Source organism: Echinops telfairi, unplaced genomic scaffold (genome assembly GCF_000313985.2).
Source record: "Echinops telfairi isolate 266 unplaced genomic scaffold, ASM31398v2 ScPeMD7_5592;HRSCAF=6446, whole genome shotgun sequence".
In the NCBI taxonomy this organism is placed as follows: Eukaryota; Metazoa; Chordata; class Mammalia; order Afrosoricida; family Tenrecidae; genus Echinops; species Echinops telfairi.
In genome coordinates, this window is record NW_022109491.1 from 25,724,418 (window position 1) to 25,747,063 (window position 22,646).

General features: G+C 46.4%; 1 pseudogene; it reads right to left on the reverse strand.

Annotated features, from left to right (window-relative positions):
* Window positions 1-2,149: 2,149 nt before the first annotated feature.
* Window positions 2,150-2,483, reverse strand: LOC105979748 (annotated as a pseudogene).
* Between the last annotated feature and the right edge of the window lie 20,163 nt (window positions 2,484-22,646).

The window sequence follows — 22,646 nt, forward strand, 5'->3', positions numbered from 1 at the left end:
GAGATTGACTCTTCAGCAAACGGTGCTGGCAAAACTGGATTTCCAGTTGCAGAAGAATGAAACAGGACCTCACTGCCTATACCAACACGAATTAGCTCAAGCTGAATGAGAGACCTCGATGGAAACCCTAGAAGTATGATGTTGCTATCAGATCCTGTCAAGTCCATTCAGACCCACAGAGGCCTTACTCACAACAGAAGGAGACGCTCCACTACCCTGGCCGTCCTCACAAAGCTGCCTGCACCTGAGCTCATGGTTGCAGCCACTGCGTCCGTCCATCTCCTTAAGGGCCTTCCTCTCCGCTGCTGCCCCTCCACTCTGCCTAGCAAGATGTCCCACTCCAGGGACTGGTCTCTCCGAAAAACATGTCCCAGATATACGCGATGAAGTCTTATCGTCCTTGCTTCTAAGGAACATTCTGGCCAGAAAGCATTCAAGATAGATTAGTTTGTCCTTTTTTTAAATTTTTCTTTTGTAACTGGCATTTTGAGATCAGTACAGAGACATTATCAACAATTTGTACCAAAATCCTGAAATGGCAAGTAGATCAAATGTATTTCTAAATTCCAGTGACTTTCCAGCTTTAAATTTAGAGGCAAATATTTGAAAAGAGATGATAAAGTACCATTATCTTCAAATGTTGGTAAACTGGTACATCTTAAGTCCCACTAATTCACAGGTCAATGTCACACACACTACACACTCAAATGTTGAATCCTTCACAGCACCTAACAAAGTGATCAGGAAAACTGGACTTCCGTGACCTGGGTGTTCCCGCGTGCACACAGCTCTGACGAGAGCCATGTTGACAGATCGATGCTCACACACAGCTCTACAAACGTGGAAACAACATTTTAAATGGTTAAGTCATACAAATGCATGTCAGTGATTCTAAATTGCCATTAAGTATGTTTTGTATTAGGGATGCAAAAACTCCCCATTCCCAACCCCCATCCCATGGAATGTTATGTTGACATCCAAGACATCTTCCCACCATTCAACTCCCACAATTTTCTGGTTGGACTAAAAAATAAACAACCAGTCAATGTTTCACATCTTTTTTTAAAAATCATTTTATTGGGGGCTCATACAATTCTTATCATAATCCATACATGCATCCATTGTGCCAAGCACATATGTACATTTGCTGCCATCATCATTCTCAAAACACTTGCCCTCCACTCGAGCCCTTAATATTGGCTCCTCATTTTCCCCCTTTCTCCCTCCCTCCTCGCCCCTCCCCCATGAACCCTTCATAATTCATAAATTATTATTATTTTGTCATAGGTTACACTGTCCAATGTCCTCCCCCCTCCCCCCCCTCCTTCCTGCTGTCCATCCCCCAGGGAGGAGGCCATATGCACATTCTTGTAATCGGTTCCCCACCTCCACCCCACACTCCCTTCACTCTCCAGGCATCGCCACTCTCACCTCTGGTCCTGAAGGGGTCCTGGATTCCCTGTGTTTCCAGTTGCTATCTGTACCAATGTACATCCTCTGGTCTAGCCAGATTTGAAAGGTAGAATTGGGATCATGATAGTGGGGGGGAGGAAGCATTTAAGAACTAGAGGAAAGTTATATGTTTTATCGTTGCTACACTGCACCCTGACTGGCTCATCTCCTCCCCACAACCCTTCAGTAAGGGGGTGTCCAGTTGCCTACCGATGGGCTTTGAGTCTCCACTTGCACTCACCCACCTTTACAATGATATGATTTTTTGTTCTTTGATGCTTGATACCTGATCCCTTCGACAGCTCGTGGTCACACAGGCTGGTGTGCTTCTTCCATGTGGGCTTTGTTGCTTCTGAGCTAGATGGCCCCTTGTTTATCTTCAAGCCTTTAAGACACCAGATGTTATATCTTTTGATAGCCAGGCACCATCAGCTTTCTTCATCACATTTGCTTATGCATACGTTTGTCTTCAGTGATCATATCGGGAAGGTGGGCACTCACTGAAATGATTTTTTGTTATTTGATGTCTGATAACTGGTCTGACTTCACTTCTTTTTTTAAAAAGGCATTTACACTTTTTCAAAATGGGATGCATTGGGATTTCCTTCTTATTAAAAATGTGTCTAGAGCTACTAAAAAACTTCCGTTTACAAAATAGTTGATAAAAATATTCCCCTGGATGGTACAAGAAGGGAGATCACAGGGCCCACTGATAAGACACGTTAGATAAACATTCATCAGACTTGGCTTCTTTGTCTCCTGCTTCATCAGGGGCTGCACTCTCCTCGGTTTTCGTCTCTCCATTTTCAGCAGGTAAACGGTCTTTAGTTTCTTGGTGGGCTCCTTTCCTTTGCTCCTCTTTCCCCTTTTGCTCGCACTTTTTGGTCTGAAGATTCATCCTTTCCTGGGGCCTTTTATGGCTTCGTCTCCACTTGTGCAGGTACAGGTTTTGCTGACAACCTGGCCCATCTCCTCTTCGGTTCCTCCTTCATCGCCCCCTCGGCCGCCAAGCTGACCTTCCTTCAGGGCATCTTAACTGTGGGTCGGCCACTTGCAGGATGCCTTTCGACCGTGGGCACCGAGAGCTTTCCCGAAGCTTTCCCGAAGCTGGAGTGCCTGGTGTGGCCGCTCTGCCCACCGCCCCAGCTGCTAGGACCCGCAGGCCGGTCTTTTTAGCTGACCATGACCCTCTCAATAGACTTGACTAGTCCCACACTTCAAATGTGTCCATTCTTCTTTGGTCTTCCGAATGCAACGTCCCACTTCCACATGCCTCACACAGCGGAGGCCATGGAGACATGATGACTGGGCTCAGGCACACCTTCGTCCTCGAAGGAGCATCCTTGAGAAAGAGGGCCTGTGCCGCACAGTCACGTAATGCCGCTCATCCTGGGATCTCCTGCTTGTGGCTTCCAGGGATGTTGTGAATCCAAGAAAGATGAACTCTTGGACAACTTCAGTCTTTTTTTGTTATGATGCTACCTATGGGTCCAATTGTGAGGATCTTGGTTTGTTTGTTTTTTTACATTGGGTTGTAATCCATACTGAAGATTACAATCCTGGATCTTCATCAGCAAGCGCTTCAAGTCCTCCTTACTCCCAGCCAGCAAGGTTGGCTCACCTGCATACCACAGGCTGTTGATAAACCTTCCTCCAATCCTGACGCCACATTCGCCTTCATCGAATCCAGATCCTCTTATGACTTGCTCAGCATACGATGGCATAAGTATGGTGAGAGGACACAACCCGGATGCACACCTTACTTGATTTTGAACCATGCAGTATTCCCTTGTTCTGTTCCCACGACTACCTCTGGATCCAGGTACCAAGTTCCTCATGAGCATAATGAAGTATTCTATAATTCTCGTGTTTCTTAAGGCTATCCATAGACTTTTTATGATCTGCACAGTCCAATGTTTTGGCCCAGTCAATACAACGCAAGGGAATATTTTTCTGGTATTCTCTGCTTTCGGCCAAGTTTCATCTGACAGCAGCTATGATAGCCTTTGTTTCACTTCCTCCTCTGAATCTGGCCTGAACTTCTCCCTGTCCATGTACCATTGTGACCTTTATTGGATGATCTTCAGCAAAATTTTACTTGCCTGTGATATCAATAAGACTGTTCTCTCGTTTGAATATTCTCATCTTTCTTTGAGCACAAATATGGATCTCTTCCAGTCAGTTGCCCAAGTAGCTGTCTTCCCAATTTCCTGGCACAGATGAGTAAGTGCTTCAGGACTGGCTTAGCTTGTGAAAACATTTCATTGGGCTCCATCAGTTCCTGGAGGCTTGGTTTGGGCTAATGTTTTCCATGCAGCTTGACTTTTTCCTTCAACAGCATTGGTTCTTGCTCATCATTTCTCTGTCCATTTGCCGTGCTGCGGTGGCTTGTGAGGTGCTGTGAGGCTGGAAGCTGTGTCCCTGACCTTTCAAATATCAGCAGGGCCGCCCACAGTGATCAGGTTTCCGTGCAGCTTCCGGACTGAGAACAGACGAAAAAAGCAGGCCTCAGCTGCCCACCGCGGAGAAAATCACCTCTAAAACCCTTACCCAGCCCTCCAAAACGTCATCAGGGCTTGTCACAACTCAACTTGGCAAAAGACACGTCACGTTTCTACTCATTCTCCCACTCTGTCAAGAATTCACCAGGATCTCTGGGGCAAAATGGCTCTCAACACTTTTTGCCCAAAAAAATAAGGAGTCTATACCAAGGGCTCAAGTAGTAAAAAAAAATGTTTTGAAAATGATGATGGCGACGTATGTACAAATGTGCTTGATGCAATTGATGACTGGATTGTTATAAGAACTGCAAGCACCCCCAATAAAATGATCTTTTAATTTAAAAACGAAGAAGAAAGTAGTAAAATCAAAGATGATGGAAACAATCTAAACAGGCTTTAAAAAAAAAAACAACTTATTGACTACAAATTTATTTTCCTTCCTTTAGGTCAGCACAGAACTGCCCCCTTAAGACTTCCAAGACTAGAGAAGCAGACTGCCACATTTTCTCTCAGAGAGCGGCTTGTGGGTTGGAACCTCCAACCTTTCCACGAACAGTCACATCCTTCAACCACTGCACCACCAGAGCTCCTACAATGGCTACAAAAATATTGTTACGTTTTCTTAAGCTCAAGTGTTTTTTTTTTTTAGTTTAATGACTTATTTTGTCCTGCTACTGTTTGTGGGGGGAGGTCAGATTCTTGTGATGGCTGCCAGACTGCTGTCTGTCCCACCACAGCGGTGGGCCTGCTCCCTGCTGCTGGAGACTATGGATTACCTCTCTCTGAAGCTTAAGACCATGAGTTTGGTTCCTGTAGGCGGAGTTCACATCCTACTGATAAGGGTCTCTATCAGTTGGGCCAGGAACAGGCCAAACCGGCTCTGTGATATTCAAAGTTAGGCTGCCATCCTGTATCTAAGACCCACCCATCCTGCTGTGTGTATACCCCCAATTCTTCCTCTTCCTATTGCGTGTATGTCCCTAGATCACCCCCTCACATCACTGTAATACCTATAGCACAACCCCTTCCTGTGGCGTGTGTCTTCACCTGTAATGAGGGGGCTTGCATGTCCCCAGAGAGGATAAAAGCTTGGGAAGCATTAAAGTTTCTCTCTCCCTCCACGAGGACCATCAAGCGGGGCTGAGGTGAGCAATGCTACCATGAATTGCGTCTGACCCCATTACTTGACTCTATCTTTTAACTCTCATGCTCTCTATGACTTTACTATAATCTTTACTTATTATCGCTGTGCAATTGCGCCTACTGGACCTGTGATGTTTTGTGGGGAACCACTCTCCATTTAACCCCACAACTATTTTTTTAAAAAGTGGAATTATTACATGTTGTGCTGGTATTTCACACACAGAACAAAATTATTAAATGAACTATTTTTTTAAAGAAAGTGTTCTATTGATAAATAAAATTGGAGACAATTGCACTACAAGGCACAATTCCCAAATCACTGCTGGTGCTACCAATCATGATCCATTAGAGAACAAGACAGGACCCCTAAAAGAGAGATCGGATATGAGATCTTGTTTCTACCTCTCTTCACTCACAATAAAGGCGTCCTAATGACACAAGGCTATGCGGCTGCTAACCTGAAGGTCATAAGTTCAAACTCACAAGCTACTCCACAGAAGAGAAATTGGCCATCTGGCTCTATAGAGATTTATAGTCTTGGACGATAGTCTCAGGAGACACCAAGGTGAATGGACAGTGTGTCAGTCTGGGTGGACTAGAGAAACAAATTTTATGGATACTCACATGTGTATAAGAAAGAGCTTTATATAAAGAGTAACTGTACGTTAGAAAACATCCCAGCCCAGTCCAGATCAAGTCTATAAGTCCAGTATTAGCCCATATGTCTGATACCAATATATAAAGTCCTCTTCAGAATCAAGCAACACATGCAATGATGCCGAATGCAGGAAGATCACAGGCCAGTGGGTGGGAAGTCTTGTGGATCCAGTGGCATTGTAAGCATCTCAGTGTTGGCAGGGGTCTCCATGTGGTTCCTTCAGCTCTGAATCTCTGGCTGCTTCAGGGTAGCTTTATGTGGCTTCTCCGCAGAAAATGTCTCGCAGGGAGTGAGCTGAGAGACAGCATGTCTCCTCTCTCCAAGGGGTAATACAGGAGTTCCCAGAATCCTCAGGAGAAGGCCATGCCCACACAGAGGCCTCATTGGCTATGACCTGATTGACAGTGTAGACTCCACCCCTTCACTCTGAATCCTTATACTGACACCAGATTATGCAACTACCACAGGCAGAATGTAGTCAGCAAAGACAACATTCTACATCTTACTTTGGTGAGTATCAACGTGGACCTTCATAACCAATGAGCAGCCGTCTAAGGTGCAATGATTGGTCTCTCGTGATAAAAATGAAAAGGCATATGGAAATGAGTCCAAGGGACTAACGGACCACAAAAACAACACCTCCACAACCCAGAGACCAGAAGAACTAGATGGTGCCCGGCTACCACCACCACTGCTCTGGCAGGATCACATTAGAAAGTCCTGCATAGAGTGGAAGAAAAATGTGGAACAAAACTCAAAACCATCAGAGACCAGGCTCCCTGGTGGGGAAGAGACCAGTCAACCTCCAAGACTATGGCCCTGAATCACCCTTCAGGTCCCAGATGGAACCTACTCCCATGTTAGAATGATCCATTTATGATCCAAAGGGCAATGTGGCCCCAAGGGCAAAGTTCGGAACGTGAGGAGGACAGGAAAAGGGGAACAAGGAAGCATGGGAGACATGGGCTGTGTGTGTGGAGGGGATGCCAGAGCATGAGTTAAAGCAAAATGGGTAGGAATTATCGAATGGAAACCTGGTAGCCTGTTCTGTAAACCTTCACCTAACTCACAATGAGAAGTTTTTAAAATAAAATTTTTCAATTTACAGCCTTGGAAACCCTATCGGGAAGCTCTCTTCTGCCCCGTGGGGTCGCTGGGATGTGGAATCTACGTGAGGAGAAGAGGTGTGGGTTTCTAGTGTTCTCGTGTTTTTGTCATGTCCTCCACAGTAGGGTCCCTGGGTAATGCAAGTAGTTTGTAAAGAGCCACTAGCCTAAAGGTTGTTGGTTCAAAACCACCCAGTAGTTCACCAAAGAAAAACCCGGTGAGCGATTTCTATAAGGATCACAGCCAAGAAAACCTTATGAGGTTGTTCTGCTCTGCAACATGGGGTCACCTTGGGCTAACGCCAACCCAACAGCAGGCTTGGTTTCTCAGGTTTTGTGTTCTCGCTTTTGTTTTTTGTTTGACTCTTCACGGAAGGAGAAAAGCAGAAATGGGAAGCCCTGGAGACAGTGTCGTATAGTGACTCATGATGCCACTTTGTTAGTTGGTTTCCACTTTCCTGGTCAGTTCGCTCTTAAAATTTCCTCCAGGTCAGTGAGCTCTACTTCTATCAGAAATCAAATACAAAAATTCAAAATAAAAACATAGAGAGTTTTTGCTATACAGTCAACAAGCTGGAAGCAGTTAATGCAGAGAAAGGACACTGCCTAACTAGACAAATATAAGAACATTTCTTTCAAGAACTTAAGATTTGTCACTGTTCGCAAGGTGGAAGAGCACAATCAAAAAATTAAAAAACAAGAAAAGCAGTGATTATACAACCTGACAGTCTTATTTAGAACAAAATAAAATGAGAAATTAATATAAACAGAAAATGTCTGCTCTGTAGAAAGAATGAGCAAAGAAAAACTGGGTCTATGGATACCAGGCACAGCTGAAAACCAAATAAAATGAAGGGTTTTCCGGGAAGGTGGGGTAGAAAGGGGAAACAGATTACAAGGATGTACACATAACTTCCTCCCTGGGGGACGCACAGCAGAGAAGTGGGTGAAGGGAGACATCGGACGGTGTAAGATATGACAAAATAATAGTAATTTATAAATTATCAAGGGTTCATGGGGTGGGGAAGGAGGGGAAAAATGAGGAGCTGATACCAAAGGCTCAAGTAGAAAGCAAATGTTTTGAGAATGATGAGGGAAACAAAAGTACAAAAGTGCTTGACACAATGGATGGATGGATGGATGGTGATAAGAGTTGTACGAGCCCCCAAAGATCACCTATTTACAAGGAAATAATTAGTCCAACAGACTAATGGACCATTCAAATCATCGCCTCCAAGGCCTTGAAGCCAGACGTGAGCCAGCTTCCGCACACTGTCGACCTGTACTAAGAGTAGGCTACACCTGAATGAAACCTCCCTCAGTTGTATCAAGACTGTAGCCTCCTCACCTGCGTGGCTGCTTCACGGAAAATCCCATCATGTGTTGTGGGTGCAAGTAAATGATGATCACTATAATGTCCAGAGCCAAATTGAAGAGTCTTAATTAGGCTAGCCAACTGCAGGGAGCTAAAGCGCTCTCCCAAACTAAAATCCCAAAAGCAGTTACAAGCAAGTTTTTGTTTTTGTTTTTGCCCAAGTAACATTTTATTAATTCATTAAAATACAGGTCAGAATTGCACTTAAATTTATAGCATGATGAGTGCTATATATCCTTAGATGCTTTTAGCATTACTGAAATGTGTTTAGGTACACTTACAAAGAATGTGCTTTGAATAACAATTTAGTGGATAAGAATTAGTCTTTTTTTAATACTTTAATTGGGGGCTCTTACATCTCTTATCACAATCCACACATTCCTCCAATGTATCAAGCACATTTGCACATATGCCGCCATCATCATTTTCGAAGCATTCTCTTCCCACTTGAGCCCCTGATATCAGCTCCCCATTTCTTCCCCCTCCCTCCCTCACAAACCCTTGATAAGTTATAGATTATTATTGTTATTTCCATCTCTTACATCATCCTCCATAGCCCCTCACCCACTTTTCCGTTATTCGTCCCCTGGGAGGGGTTTAGTAATTCCTCGCTGCTACATTGCCCTTGATTGAGTCACTCTAAGCATCCTAGGACCTTCCTTCCATTGATTTTAGTTCACTTGTTGTTCCCTTGTCCCTGGGTTGGTCCCCCCAACCTTCCTTTCTCCCACCTCCCCTTCTCCCGTATCCCCCCAGAACCATTGATCCCATTCTTTTTATCTCTGAATTATTTATCCCACCTATCTTATCTAGATAGACATGCAGATACATTAATAAGTGCAAAAACCAGGCAAAGGCAAATAAAACAACAAAGGAAGTCAAAACCAACAAAATTTTAACAACAACAGCAGAAAGCAAGAACAAAATAACAACAAAAAGAAAGCCACTGACAAAAATGGAAAAGCCTATAAATAGTTCAAGGTCTGTTTGTTGGCCTTTATGAGTGTTTTCCAGTCGAGTCTGATGGGGTGCCACCCTCTGTCTCCCAAGTCTGTTTTTGATATTTCCCAGGGGTTTCATCACTCTGCTCCCCCTGCTGCTCTGCTGCATGCCCTCAGTGCCTCACTCCAGCATGATGGGGCCAGACCGTGCACTATTCCCGCACTGGGTCTACAGCGCTGTTCCCTGCAGCACCATGGTTCAGTGAGGGACGCCATGTCCTGTGGTGGGGCAGGTCCTACGGTCCTCCCTGTCCGTTGCCTGCTCCGAGCAGGAACATCGTCCTTGGGGCTTGGTGGGCCAGGATGTCCTCTCCTCCCTCCATCCCTTTGTGTTTCTCCCGAGTGCTCTAATCTGACAACCCTCTCCCTAAGCCATAGCCCCAGTGCTGTCCTCTGAAGTGCATTCTTCTGAAGGGGGGAGGGGTGTCCACATAGTTGGGATTGGGGCCGGCCCAGTGGACCTCTCTATTGGTTCCCTGGTACATGCCGGTATGGTGTATTCACGTCTTGGCCCATCGGGTTGAAGCCTGGTTTCTCTCCCTCTCCCGTGGAGATATAAACAATCCCTCCCCTTGGGTGGGTTAGTGTCTTGCTGCCCACTACCCATGTCTCTTTTTTCTCTCTCTCTCTTTCTTTCCCCCTCTTATTTAGTTGGCCGCCATATGTATCCCTGGATTGGGTTTGGCCCCTGCAAAAGTTGCTGGACCTCACCCCAGGGATGTATATATATATAGTAGCTTTTCCTCTATGCTCCCCCACTTTTTTTTAAGCTTACCTGAGTCGACTCATGTTGTGCTTGTCCTTTTGTGCTCCACTTACTTCACTTAGCATAAAAGCACGTTTTTAAAGGCAAAACAATCACATAGGGACTTTCCTATGAAGCTAGCAAGCATTGCAGAAATAATAATAGCATAATTAATTGTGCCATTCTGAATAGCATACTGGCTCCAGTACACAGGGTACGTTCTAAGGACAATGCCAATGGGGCTTTTCAAAAAGGGCGGGGAGGGGGACAGGTCACGGAGCAATCAACAATATGGGGCTACTGTAGCCTCACATGGAGTTGACCTTACCATGCTAGATCACATCATGGAGGAATCTAGGCTCGGCCAAGTTCACATAAAGCCTAACTATCACAGGTGTCCTTTCCTCCTGGTTTTTGGCTAACTTTATCTATTTATATCTTAATGTATTTATTGAGATTTGGTTGAAATTTCAGGGTTGTTTGTTTTGTTTTTGTTTTTTTGCTTAAGGCTTAACTATTATCTCAGGACAATAGTTGTTGTTTTTTAAATCATTTTATTGGGGACTCGTACAGCTCTTATCACAATCCAGCACACCCATTGTGCCAAGCACATTTGTACCTCTGTCGCCATCATCCCTTTCAAGGCATTTTCTTTCTACTAGGACAATCGTTTCAGGGGCTGGTTTACGCTCTTGGCTGCAGAAATCCTAAGGTCCTTGAGAATTCGAATGTTGTGCCTTTTCCCTTTGATTGAGAGTCTTCTATAGAACCTTTGATGTAAACGCTCAGTAACGTTAGCCAGGCACCATGGCTTTAACAAATACACTGTACAAACCAAGCCCTGCAGGATACTTCACGAAAGGAGATATAAAGAGAGCAAGTCAGCATGTAAATTAATGCAGCGTCATTTGTTGTTAGGGGCCATGAAGTTGGCTCCAACTCATCGCAACCGTATGTGTAAGAGAAGAAAGCACTGCCCGTCTGAGCTCCCTAATAATTACCCTGGAGGCCAGGACTGCAGTCACTGTGTCACTCAATGTATCACATTCAGGGTCTCCTTTTTATTACCAAGCACAGACTTACAGCTAGAAAACCTAAAAGGAAAGAGCACATCCAGCGTAACTTAAACTAAAAGAACTCGAGAAAAAAATTCAAGTCTCAAGTTGCAATATTGAAAGACTCTATCGGCAAAATATAGCAGCAGTACGTTGGCCAGGAGTTGCCAGAGGCTCAGGCTGGATGCAGTAAAGGGTGTGAAACAGGGGATATCATTGCTGATGGCAGATGGATCTCAGAAGCAGAGACTATCAGAAGGATGTGTCCTGTGTTTTGTTGACTACACCAAGGCATTCGGCTGTGTGGATCCTAAGGACTACGGATAGCCCTGAGAAGCATGGGAACGCCAGAACGCTTCATCGTGCTCGTGCGGAACTTGCGCATGGATCAAGAGGCAATTGTGCAAGCAGAACAAGGGTTTAAAATCAAGAAAGGTGTGTGTCAACGTTGCATCCTCTCACCATACTCACTCATCTGTCTGTCGCAGGTGTGGCATCAGGGTTAGAGGAAGACTGATCAACAGCCTGTATGATGCAGATGGTACAGCCTTACTGGCTGGAAGCGAGGAGGACTTGAGAACTTGCTGACGAAGATGAAGGATTGTACCCTTCAGTATGGGTTACAGCTCAACGTAAAGAAAGCAAAAATCCCCACCACTGGTCCAGTATCATGATCAAGGGAGAGAAGGTTGAAGCTGTCAAGAATTTTATCTTGCTTGGATTCACAATCAATGCTCATGGAAGTAGCACTCAGGATATCAAAAGAGGAGTTGCATTAGGTAAATCTGCTGCACAAGACCTCTTTAGGGAGTTAAAAAGCAAGGATGTTACTTTGAGGACTCAGGTGTGCCTGATCCAAGCCATGGTATTTTCAATAGCCTTATATGTATGTGAAAGTTGGACATATATATGTGTCACTGTTTTCATAGCTATAGAAACAGATATAGATATAGCTGTCCTCATATATAGATATATATATCACTGCTTTTTGCCTCTCTGGAAGACTCAGCCTAACACACCACCAATCCTACTACTAGATATGTATCCTAGAGAAGTAAGATTGTCAACACAAATAAAGATGGGTACAGCCATGCTCATCACAGCACTGTTCATAAGAGCAAAAAGATGGAAACAACCCAAGTGTCCAACAAACCATAGCACATCCCCTCCGTGGAATCAGATATAAAGAATAAAAGTGAATCTGCAAAGCACGTCACCACATGGATGGACCTGAAAGACATTATGCTGAGTGAGATAAGTCCATCACAAAGGGCTAAGTAGTGTACAGGACCACTATTTCACAAAGGGTAACTAGTGCATAAGACCACAATTGTCAAAATTCAAGAAAGGATTTTCACACAAACAGAAGCGTTCTTGGGTGGATACCAGAGGTGGGAGGACCTGAGAGGATAGATTTCTGACTAAAGTGTGGACACAAGGTCACTTAGGTGAAGGGGGGACAACATACATTAAGAATGACATCAACCAAAAAAAAAAAAGATAAAGGCGGGGAAGATGCTTGGAAGCTTTGAAGGCAGCAGGGGTGAATAGGCAATGTCCTTCCCCCTGCAGTAACAGTGACCTAGGAGTACATGTGAAGAGGGCCATCTGTTGTGTTCTGTTGTGTGTCAGGTCCCTACGGGTCGGAACCCCCTCCAGGGCCCCTAACAACAGGGGCAGCGGCAACAGGAGTAGATGCGTGGAGGTGCACACCGGCTGAATGCAGGTGGGAGGGAGAGCGGGACAAGAGCCTCAAATATATGCAGAGGTTTGACAGAAGATCAACCTGGAAGATGGTGAAGCCCACTGTGGGCAAAGTTATGCCAATCATCTTAGAGGTCGCTGAAGAAATGTCCTCGGGCTCTCAGGGCTGACTGCCACAGGCAGAGGTCAGAGGTGCCCCACCCTCCTCTCACACCAACCACTCCTCCCCTGGCACTCTGCTTCAGTGGTCCTTTCCACACACTGCAGATAGAAAGTTTCCCCGCCTGAAAATCTACCTCCCTGGGTCCTTCCTTGGTCCCCGCGATAGTTAGCCTTTGTATCAACTTGGCTGGTCCACCATTTCCCGGTGTTTTGGCAGTTCAGGCCCAGCAATGCCCCAGGGGGTGACCGAAACAATGTCATCAACTCCATGATGCGGTTTGAGCTGAGTAGTGTGTCTGTCCAGGCAGACTCGAGAAATAAACACTCATATGTGTGTAAGAGAGAGTTTGATATCAAAGAGTAATTACACATTAAGAAAACATCCCAGCCTAGTCCAAATCAAGTCTATAAATCCGATATTAACCTATATGTCCAATACCAATCTATAAATTCCTCTTCAGACTCACACAACACATGCAATGGCCCCGAATGCAGGAAGATCACTGGCCAGTGAGTAGGAAGTCTTATGGATCCAGTGGCATTGTAAGCATCTCAGCACTGGCAGGGGTCTCCACATGGCTCATCCAGTTCCCAGGACTCTGCATCAGGGAAGCTTCATGTGGATTCTCATCAGGAATGTCTCCCAGGGAGCGAGCCCGTCTCCTGCCTCCAGTGAGTGATTGTTCTTGGGCCCACACTGCCCTTTTGATCCTAAACAGATTATTCTAACATGGGAGTGGGTTCCACCTGAGACCTGGAGGGTGACTCAGGGATCCTAGACTGGAGCACGTACACTGATACAGATAAGTGTACATGCTCCAGTCTAGCCGGATTTGTAAGGTAGACCTGGGTCATGATAGTTGGGGGGGTGGGGGAGGAGGTGTGGGGAAAAGGCCAGCCCCCCACAACTAATCACAGGTTCGATAGGCGCAATTGTACGATTAAAAAATAGATCGATAGATAGATAGATGATTGATAGATAGATAGATAGATAGATAGATAGATAGATAGATAGATAGATAGATGATAGATAGTTAGATATTATAATAAAGTCACAGAGAATAAGGAGAGAGAGGAGAGAGATTGAAATAATGGAGTCAGACACATTCATGGTAGTATGCTCGCCTTAGCCCCGCTCAGTGGTCCTGGAGATGGGAGACTGGAGGGCAGGAGAGAGGAGGAGGGGAAGGAGGACAAGGGGAAAGGGAACAGGGGAGCAAGGACGGTGGTGGGGTGGATGGGGAATGAGGGGAGAGAGAAAAGGCGAGGGAGAGAGAGAGGAAGGGACCGGAGGAGAGAGCCTTTATTTCTAACCCAGGCTTATGTCTCTTTGGGAGGCGTGCAAGCCCCCTAATTACAGGTAAAGACATTACAGGTAAAGACACAGGAAGGGGTTGTGCTATAGGTTATACAGCAATCTAGGGATGTACACGCAATAACAAGAGGAGGGATTGAGCGCACACTTGTGACAAGATGGGCAGATCCTAGATTCAGGATGGCAGCCTTTGGACATCACTGAGCAGGTCTGACCTGTTCTCTGGCTCTCCGTGGAAACCATTATCAGTAGGGTGTAAACCCCACTTACAGGGACCAGACTGATGGCTGCAAGCTTTCAGGGAGAAGTAGCCCATAGTCCTTAACAGCAGGGAGTGGGCCCCACCTGTGGTGGGACCAGACAGTGGCTTAATGTCTTCAAGGAGAATATCTCTAAGCATCTGACCTCCCCCCATGTGCTGGCAAACAGCCTCTAATGTTTGGCCTATCTTTGGGGGAGACAAAGCTGGGGGGGAAGTCTCTTTATAATCCCATGATTCCCCCTTTTGTTTTATATGTAAAATTTAAAAGAGCCACAGGGACAAAGTGGTTATTTTCTATACATTGAAAGCTGTCAAGGCAAATGTAATGACCAAATTAATATAGCTAAGCCAAAAATTCAGGCTTATGGCAAACATTTTGAATCCAGGCACAGGGGATAAAGCCTTCCCATGCTCATCTACTATTGGGGAAGGTATGAGAGGAATTGGATGCCTTGGCAGGAAGAAATAGAGCGAATAGGAAGGCTTGCTTCTATAGGGACATAGAATTAACCATTTGCTTACTTTAAGGCGGCACAGCTTTAAGGGGAGAAACTGTGAAAACGATAGATTACACAGGAAAATGTACTTGGACTGTATCTCCAACCACCAGAGTGGGGCTTTCCTATCATAAAACACTGGCCTTCCAGATTCCCTCTGTACCAGTCAGGGAATAAGTCCCAGTTCTACTACCCTCAGTGTTAGTTTCCCACAGGGAGGAAACATCAAAGAACTAGAGGGATGCTGTGTGCTTTGTGGGTGCTATACTGCACGCTGGCTGACTTGTCCCTTCCTTGTGACCCTTCTGTAAGGACATGTCCAGTTGTCTACAGATGGGCCTTGGGTCTCCACTCTGACCCTCCTCATTCCCATCAATATTATTTTTTGTTCTGGGTCTTTGATGCCTGATACCTGATCCTGGCAACACCTCGTGATCACACAGGCTGGTGTGCTTCTTCCATGTGGGCTTTGTTGTTTCCCTGCTAGATGGCTGCTTATTTAACTTCAAGCCTTTAAGACCCCAGGCACTGTATCTTGTAATAGCCGGGCACCATCAGCTTTCTTCACCACATTTGCTTGTGCACCCATTTTGTCTTCAGCAATCGTGCCTGGAGGGTGAGCACCACAGGATGCTGAATCGTTAGAACAAAGTGTTCTTGAGTTGAGGGAGGGCTTGAGCAGAAGCCCAAAGTCTGTCCACTTCCTGAATATATTCCCATATAAATATATGTACCTATGCCAATACCTGTATTTACATAAATTAATATATTTGCATAAGTGCACACCTATGTTTATACCTCTATTCATGGCTTTGCTTCCTAGGGCGTTCCTCTGTTTCCTTTTACCTTCCTCCTTTCCCACCAGGTGATGGATGAAGTTTTTTGTGACATTTCACCGTGCCTATGCCCTTAATCATCATCCAGCATATCCTGAGACCACGAAACATGGTCCACAAATAGGCCAGAGGCATACATACAAATAATAAGCTGCTTTCTGTAAATAAAAAAAAAATTTTTTTTTTGGTTAGAGGAATATGAGATTTAGCTCATCAGACCCAGATAACATTTGCAGAGCCTGGCACAAATAAAAATGTGTGGGTCCTTTGTTAAAAATTCATGACATCAAGACAGAAGTATTTGTACTGAAAATGCCACCGTTCAGCCAGAGCTTGAATCCACATCCAGAGCCCTCTGAGCCTGGGGACAGATCCGTGTGACTGTACAGGTCGTACACCATGACCGGCCCTGGCTCCAGTGGCTCGTAAAGTAGCTATTTTTGTGACAATCTGAACTTAAAGTCATTGAAGTGGGGAGAACGGCTCTTTTCGCTTGGATGTGAGTGCTGATGTTCTGATTATGCGAGGCATGTCAACCGAGCTCATTGAAGCACGTGGAAACATTGCTGAGCTGCCCCGGCCTTGCCAAAGTCAACCCTTCATCGCCCAGCTGCCACCCTCCTGAAGCATCTTCTCCTTGTGACCCTGCTGGGCACTGGGGGAAGCAGGTTCCCTCAAGGAGCCCTCCAGACACAGAGGCCCTGGGTCACCAAATGGTCACTGTCAAAAGTGGAAATGCTCCCTCCAGGGTAAACATTATCCTGGTGGTTCTCAACTTGTGGGGCGCCATCCCTTTGAGGGTGTAATGGCCATATCACAGGGGCTGCCCAATTCCTAACAGTAGCAAAATGACAGTGATGAAGTAGCAACGAAATAATTTTATGGTTGGGGGGGTCGCCAGCACATGAGGAACTGTACTAAAGGGGTACGGCCTTAGGAAGGTTGAGAACCACTGTCCTAGACCAACCCTGCCTTCTGTTTACACATGGAAGGAACCTCCCTGCGGTCAGCCCCTCGCCTGAGGAAAAGACCTCTATGCCAGAGACACCTGCCACGCTGGGGTCCTTGGAACCAGCAGTACAACAGAGAAGCAGTTTGTACTTCGTGGACAGTAGCACTACCAGCACAAGAGATGGTGCCCATGGGTGGGTGGGGTGGGCGACCCGCAACCTCTCACGCCCTCTCAACAGGACCCAAGGAGCAGCTCAGGTAGCCAACTGCTCGTCATCTTCTTGGCGATCAAGGTTGCTTTCTATAAGACTAAGAAAGGCTCCTTGCACATCTTTACAGGTTTATGGGCTGTCAGCGGGTTCATTGTCCAGTCAGTTCAAGGGGTCAAAGATAAACTTTGTAGATAGAGACGATCTGTAGCCGTCCAGAGGTTTGAAGGCACATGGCCTTCTTTCTACCCACGTGGTCTAGCAAGGTGGCACATGCGAGGGTAGTTCTTCAAAGGCCCTTTTTAATGCCTGTGAGCCAACTGGCTCAAGTTTCATCCACACACTCTCTGACCTAGCCTCAGGCATGACAATGAACAATCTTCTGAACACGATGCTCACTCGCCATCGTGTTATGCAGAGAACCTTGAAGGTTGTGTTTCTAAGGTGCGACTATTGGGGGTCTTTGCATCCAGAGGAAAGAACAGAGAAGAAATTTGAAGTCCACGTGGAAACAATTTGTCCAACAGACTCACAGACCCACGGAAACATCAGTCTCCACAACCCTGAGACCAGAAAAACTAGACGGTGCCTGACTACCACGACCACCAACTGCGCTAAAAGGGGTCCCAGTAGCAGGTCCTCGACAGAGTGGGAGAATAATGTGGACCAAGACTCAAAGCTGAAAAAGACCAGGCTTAATCAGGGTGCAGGATAGCACCATTGAGACGATTTTCCTCTGGTTCTTTAATGCTTCCTCCCCCTACTATCATGACCCCAATTCTACCTTACAAATCCAACTTGACCAGAGCATGTCCATGGGTACACATAAGACCTGGAAACCCAGGGAATCCAGGGCAGATAAACCCCGCAGGACTGATAATGAGAGTAGCAATACCAAGAAGGTAAGGGGAAGTGGGGTAGAAAGGGAGAACTGATCACAAGGATCTACATATAACCCCCTCCCTGGGGGATGGACAATAGAAAAGTGGTTGAGGGGAGACGTTGGGACAGTGTAAGATATGATGAAATTTAAAAAAAAAATTTAAGATATGACAAAATAATAATTTATAAATTATCAAGAGTTCATGAGGGACAGGGGTGGGGAGGAAGGGGGGAAATGAGGAGCTGATACCAAGGGCTCAAGTAGAAAGCAAATGTTTTGAGAATAATGATGGCAACAAATGTACAAATGTGCTTGACGCAATGTATGGATTGTGATAAGAGTTGTATGATCCCCAATTTTTTTTAAAAGAAAAAGTTAAATAGCAGAAGGGAAAAAAGACCAGGCTTACTGGTCAGCTAGAGACTGGTAAAACACCAGCACCCCAGGCCTTAGTCACCCTACAGATCAGGACCCAGCTCACTCAGTGTTATAAGTAACCCATTCCGATGGAAATGGCAGCCTTTAGTCAAGGACCACGTTCGGAAGGTTAGGAAAGAAAGAAAGATGGGAGCACGTGGGATGGGGGGCAGTACATGGATAGGATTCCAGTGGATGCACTGAAACAAAGTGTGTATGAATCCCTGAAGGTAAAATTGATCGCCAGCTCTATAAACTTCACCTAATCCACAATGAGGAAAGATAAGAAAGAAGAAGAAAAGGTATCGTCCTAAATAGTTACATGTAACCTCCCTGGGAACGCATGCAATGTCTCTGCACCAACGAACCTCCCTGTCCCACCAATGGTGGAAATATGTCTCTCCAACCCTGAGCTTGAAGCCAAGAGCCTTGAGGTTGGAGTGGGTTAACACCGGGCTGCTAACAGCAGGGTGGATGGTTCAAGCCCACCCTCAAAGCTCTCTGAAGAAGCCCTTGTACCATGTCCTCTGGCGTCACTACGAGTTGAAATCCACTCCATGGAAACCGGCCATTGGCAATTGACAAGCTAGGATCCATTTCCTTATGGTCACTAGCAAGTTGATTTCTTCCAACCCTTCGCTGCCATCTGTTGGCCATCCTAGGCATGACCACACCGTGTTCAGCACCCGCCCTGACTCATGCTAGACCAGACACCCTTTCTGTGGGAGAAAGATGAGGCGGTCTACTCCCGTAAAAAAAATATGTATATATATCCCACCGAGTCAGTTCGGCCTTATCCCACAGGGTCGCTATGAGTGGGAAACGATTCAATGGCGCGGAGAGGGGTTGCTTGTTCGCTGTGAATGTAGGGAGTCCTGGGTGCAGGGTAGATTTCCTGTTGGGCTGCTGACCTCGAGGTCACTAGTATGAATCCGTCAGCTGCTCCGCCAGAGAAAAATGAAGGTTTCTACTCGCCTAAAAATATACAGCCTCAGAAACCCACAGAGGCACTCCTGCTGTTTTGTAGGGTCACTGTAAGGTGAACAATGGAGTCTGTGCATAAGGGTTCCAGCAGCTCCTTCCTCCAAAGCGGGGGCCAAATCCTTCTTCTTCTTTCCCCGACCAATCTGTCTTGTAAGACGAAGGCCAGAGTCCTCTTTACAGGCAAGGATGGCCAGACATCATCTAACAGACTTGGATGTGTGGTCAAGAGAGGCCAGTCCCTGGGTAAGGACAGTGTGCTCGGTAAAGTGGAGGGGCAGTGAAGGAGATGGGGTGACCTCGTGGCTATAACAAGGGGCTCGGGCATAGGAGCCGTTGTGGGGGTGGTGTAGGACCAGGCAGGGTTTTGCTCTTCTGTGCACAGGGCCGCTAGGGGTCAGAACAGACAATGGCACCCAACATGCCCACAGCAACGTGGGTCGGAACCCACTCAATGGCACAGGGTTAGATTCTACCCCACCCCCTACCCCGCCATGGTAACATTGCTCCCCTCAGCCCCGCTTGGTGGTCTATGTGGAGAGAGGGGGAAGGGAAGGAGGACAAGGGGAAAGGGAACAGGGGAATGAGGATGGGAGAGGAGAGGGGAACTGACGAGAGACCAAGAGGGGAGCCCGAGAGAGAGAGCTCTTTATTGCTAACCCAGGCCTATATACCTTTGGGGGGCGTGCAAGTCCACCAATTACAGGTAAAGACATATGTCATAGGAAGGGGTTGCACTATAGGTTATACAGCAATGAGAGGGGGACAATCTAGGGATATACACGCAATAGGAAGAGGAGGGACTGGGGGTATACATGTGACAAGATGGGCGGATCCTAGATTCAGGATGGCAGCCTAACTTTGGACGTCACTGAACCGGTGTGACCTGTTCTCTGGCTCAGGGTTAGGTGTTTTTGGTTTGGTTGTAGGCCTTACCAAAACCACCCAACAACCCTGGCCACTGCCATCGAGTCGATTCTAACTTGTACTTGTGGTTGTTAGGTGCCATCCGGTCAGTTCTGGCTCCTGGCGACGCTACGTGAAACAGAAGGAAACGGGGCCTAGTCCTGTGCGAGTCTCACGATTGTTTGGTTTGAGCCCGTTGGTGCAGCCGCGGTATCCATCCGTCCTCCCAAGGATCTCCCTCTTTCTCACTGAACCTTGACTTAAAGAAGCAAGACAGCCTTTTCCACCATTGAGACAGCCGCGCTGGGCTGCTGGCCAGAGATGAAACATTCAAACCACCAGCTGTTCCTCTGGAAGAAGATGCAGCTTTCTGCTCCAGGAAGACCCACAGGCTCTGAAAGCCCAGGGGCAGTTCTACTTGGTCCACAGGCTCCCTGTGTGTCAGAACTGACTCCCCAGCTCTGAGGTTGGTCTCTTCGGGAAGACCGCTCCGGGCATCTGGTAGGATCTCTCTGGGAGCTATCCAGAGGATGGTAGTCTGGGTCTGGCCAGGCTCAGAGCTCTCAAAGGCTTAGGGAGGTGGCAGTAAGCACTGTGACTGCTGGCAGCATCTTGTAGCAATGTGTCCTTTCAAAAGCACCAGGTTTAAGGGTAAGTCTGAAAGGATTGCAAGGAGGAGATCCTGTTCAAACTCTTCTGATAACCTGTCCAAAGTATGGGAGATCAATTCTTACCATCATCACGTCAAAAGAGCATTCTGTGGCAGGGTGGAGGGAAGGTGAGGGAGAAAGGGGGAACAGATTACAAGGATCTAAATATAACCTCCTCCCTGGAGGGGTGGACAGCGGAGAAGTGGGTGAAGGGAGACGTCGGATGGTGTAAGATATGACAAAATAATAATAATTTATAAATTAGCAAGGGTTCATGAGGGAAGAAGGGGGGGGGGGGGAGATGAGGAGCTGATACCAAGGGCTCAAGTAGAAAGAAAATGTTTTGAGAATGATGATGGCAACATATGTACAAATGTTCTTGACCCAATGGATGGATGGATGGATGGATGGATTGTGATGAGTTGTACGAGCCCCCAATAAAATGATTTTAAAAAGAGCACTCTGACCCTCCTTCTTCCAAGACAGATTTGTTTGTCCTTCAAGAGGTTCATGGTACTTTCGATATTCTTCACCAACACTATAATCCACACGCATCCGTTCTGCCACAGTCTTCCTTATCCATTAGCCAGCGTTCACATACATAGGAGGCCACGGAGAATATCACGGCTTAGTCCTCAGGGAGACCTCCTTGCTTTTCAACACTTTAGAGAGGTCTCGTGCAGATTTGCTCAATGCAGTACATCTTTTGATTTCTTGACTGCTGCCTCCATGAGTTCTCATTGTGAATTAAAGTAAAATTACATCCTTGACACCTTCAAACTTTTCTCCGTTGATCATGATGCTGTCTGGTGGTCCGTTGTGAGAATTTTTATTTTCTCTACATTGAATTGCAATCCATACTGAAGGCTTCATCACCAAGTGCTTCAAGTCCTCCTCACTTTCAGCAACCCAGGTTGTGTCCTCTGCATATCACAGATTGTCCATAAGCCTCCCTCCGATCTTTTAGTTTTTTTAACAAATTTTTATTGTGAATTAGGTGGGAGGGGGATACATTTCAGATCACCAACTTTGCATTTAAACAGTTCAAACCTCTAATCAAACCCTCTAGTAGTCCATACCCGATGAGCTCCCAGCCCCCTGCAGGGTCCACCATGCCCCATTTCACCCAAGTTGAAACTCAAAGTTGAGCCTGTTACTCCACCCCTCCCCACCACCCCCACCTCCACCCCTGCTCCCTTCCCCTTGTCAGCCTCCAAAGTCTGCCCTGTGGAATGAGTGCCTTTACTCGGGTTTTTTGTTGTTGTTTTCCCCACTTATATCACAGGCTCATATGATGTTTACCCCTTTGTGATTAGCTAATGTCACTCAGCATAATGTTCTCCAGGCCCATCCGTGTCATGAGGAGCTTCGTGGTTTCGTCATTGTCTTTGTAACCTGGCATACAATTTCAAGACGGCTGGGCCTTTATGCTTGGCTATCTATTGGCTATATACTCGGGCAGTTATTGGAAGTGGGAAGGGAGTTGAACTTGGGGAGGCAGCTCTCTCCAGATGAGGTAATCCCTGAAGAGTCTGACAGCTGAAGGACAACCAGTCGCTAAGGTGACAAGCCCTTGCTTAATCTGTCGCTGCATCTCTAACTCCTTCGGAGAAGAAGAGGTGAAGGGTGGAGTGGTGAATCGTATGCATCCAAGAGTGAGTCTGTATTCCTGCTTCTGAGACTGGGGTGGAGACAATGGCAGGACTGGAACAGAGGTGATCCGCAGCAGCAAAGGCCCTGCGAGTTCCCAGCTGTGTTCAACATCGGGCATCTCCTGCCGACCTAGCCCTGGCTTTGACACGTCTGGGCACAAGCTGGAAGGAAAAGGGTGTTCCGC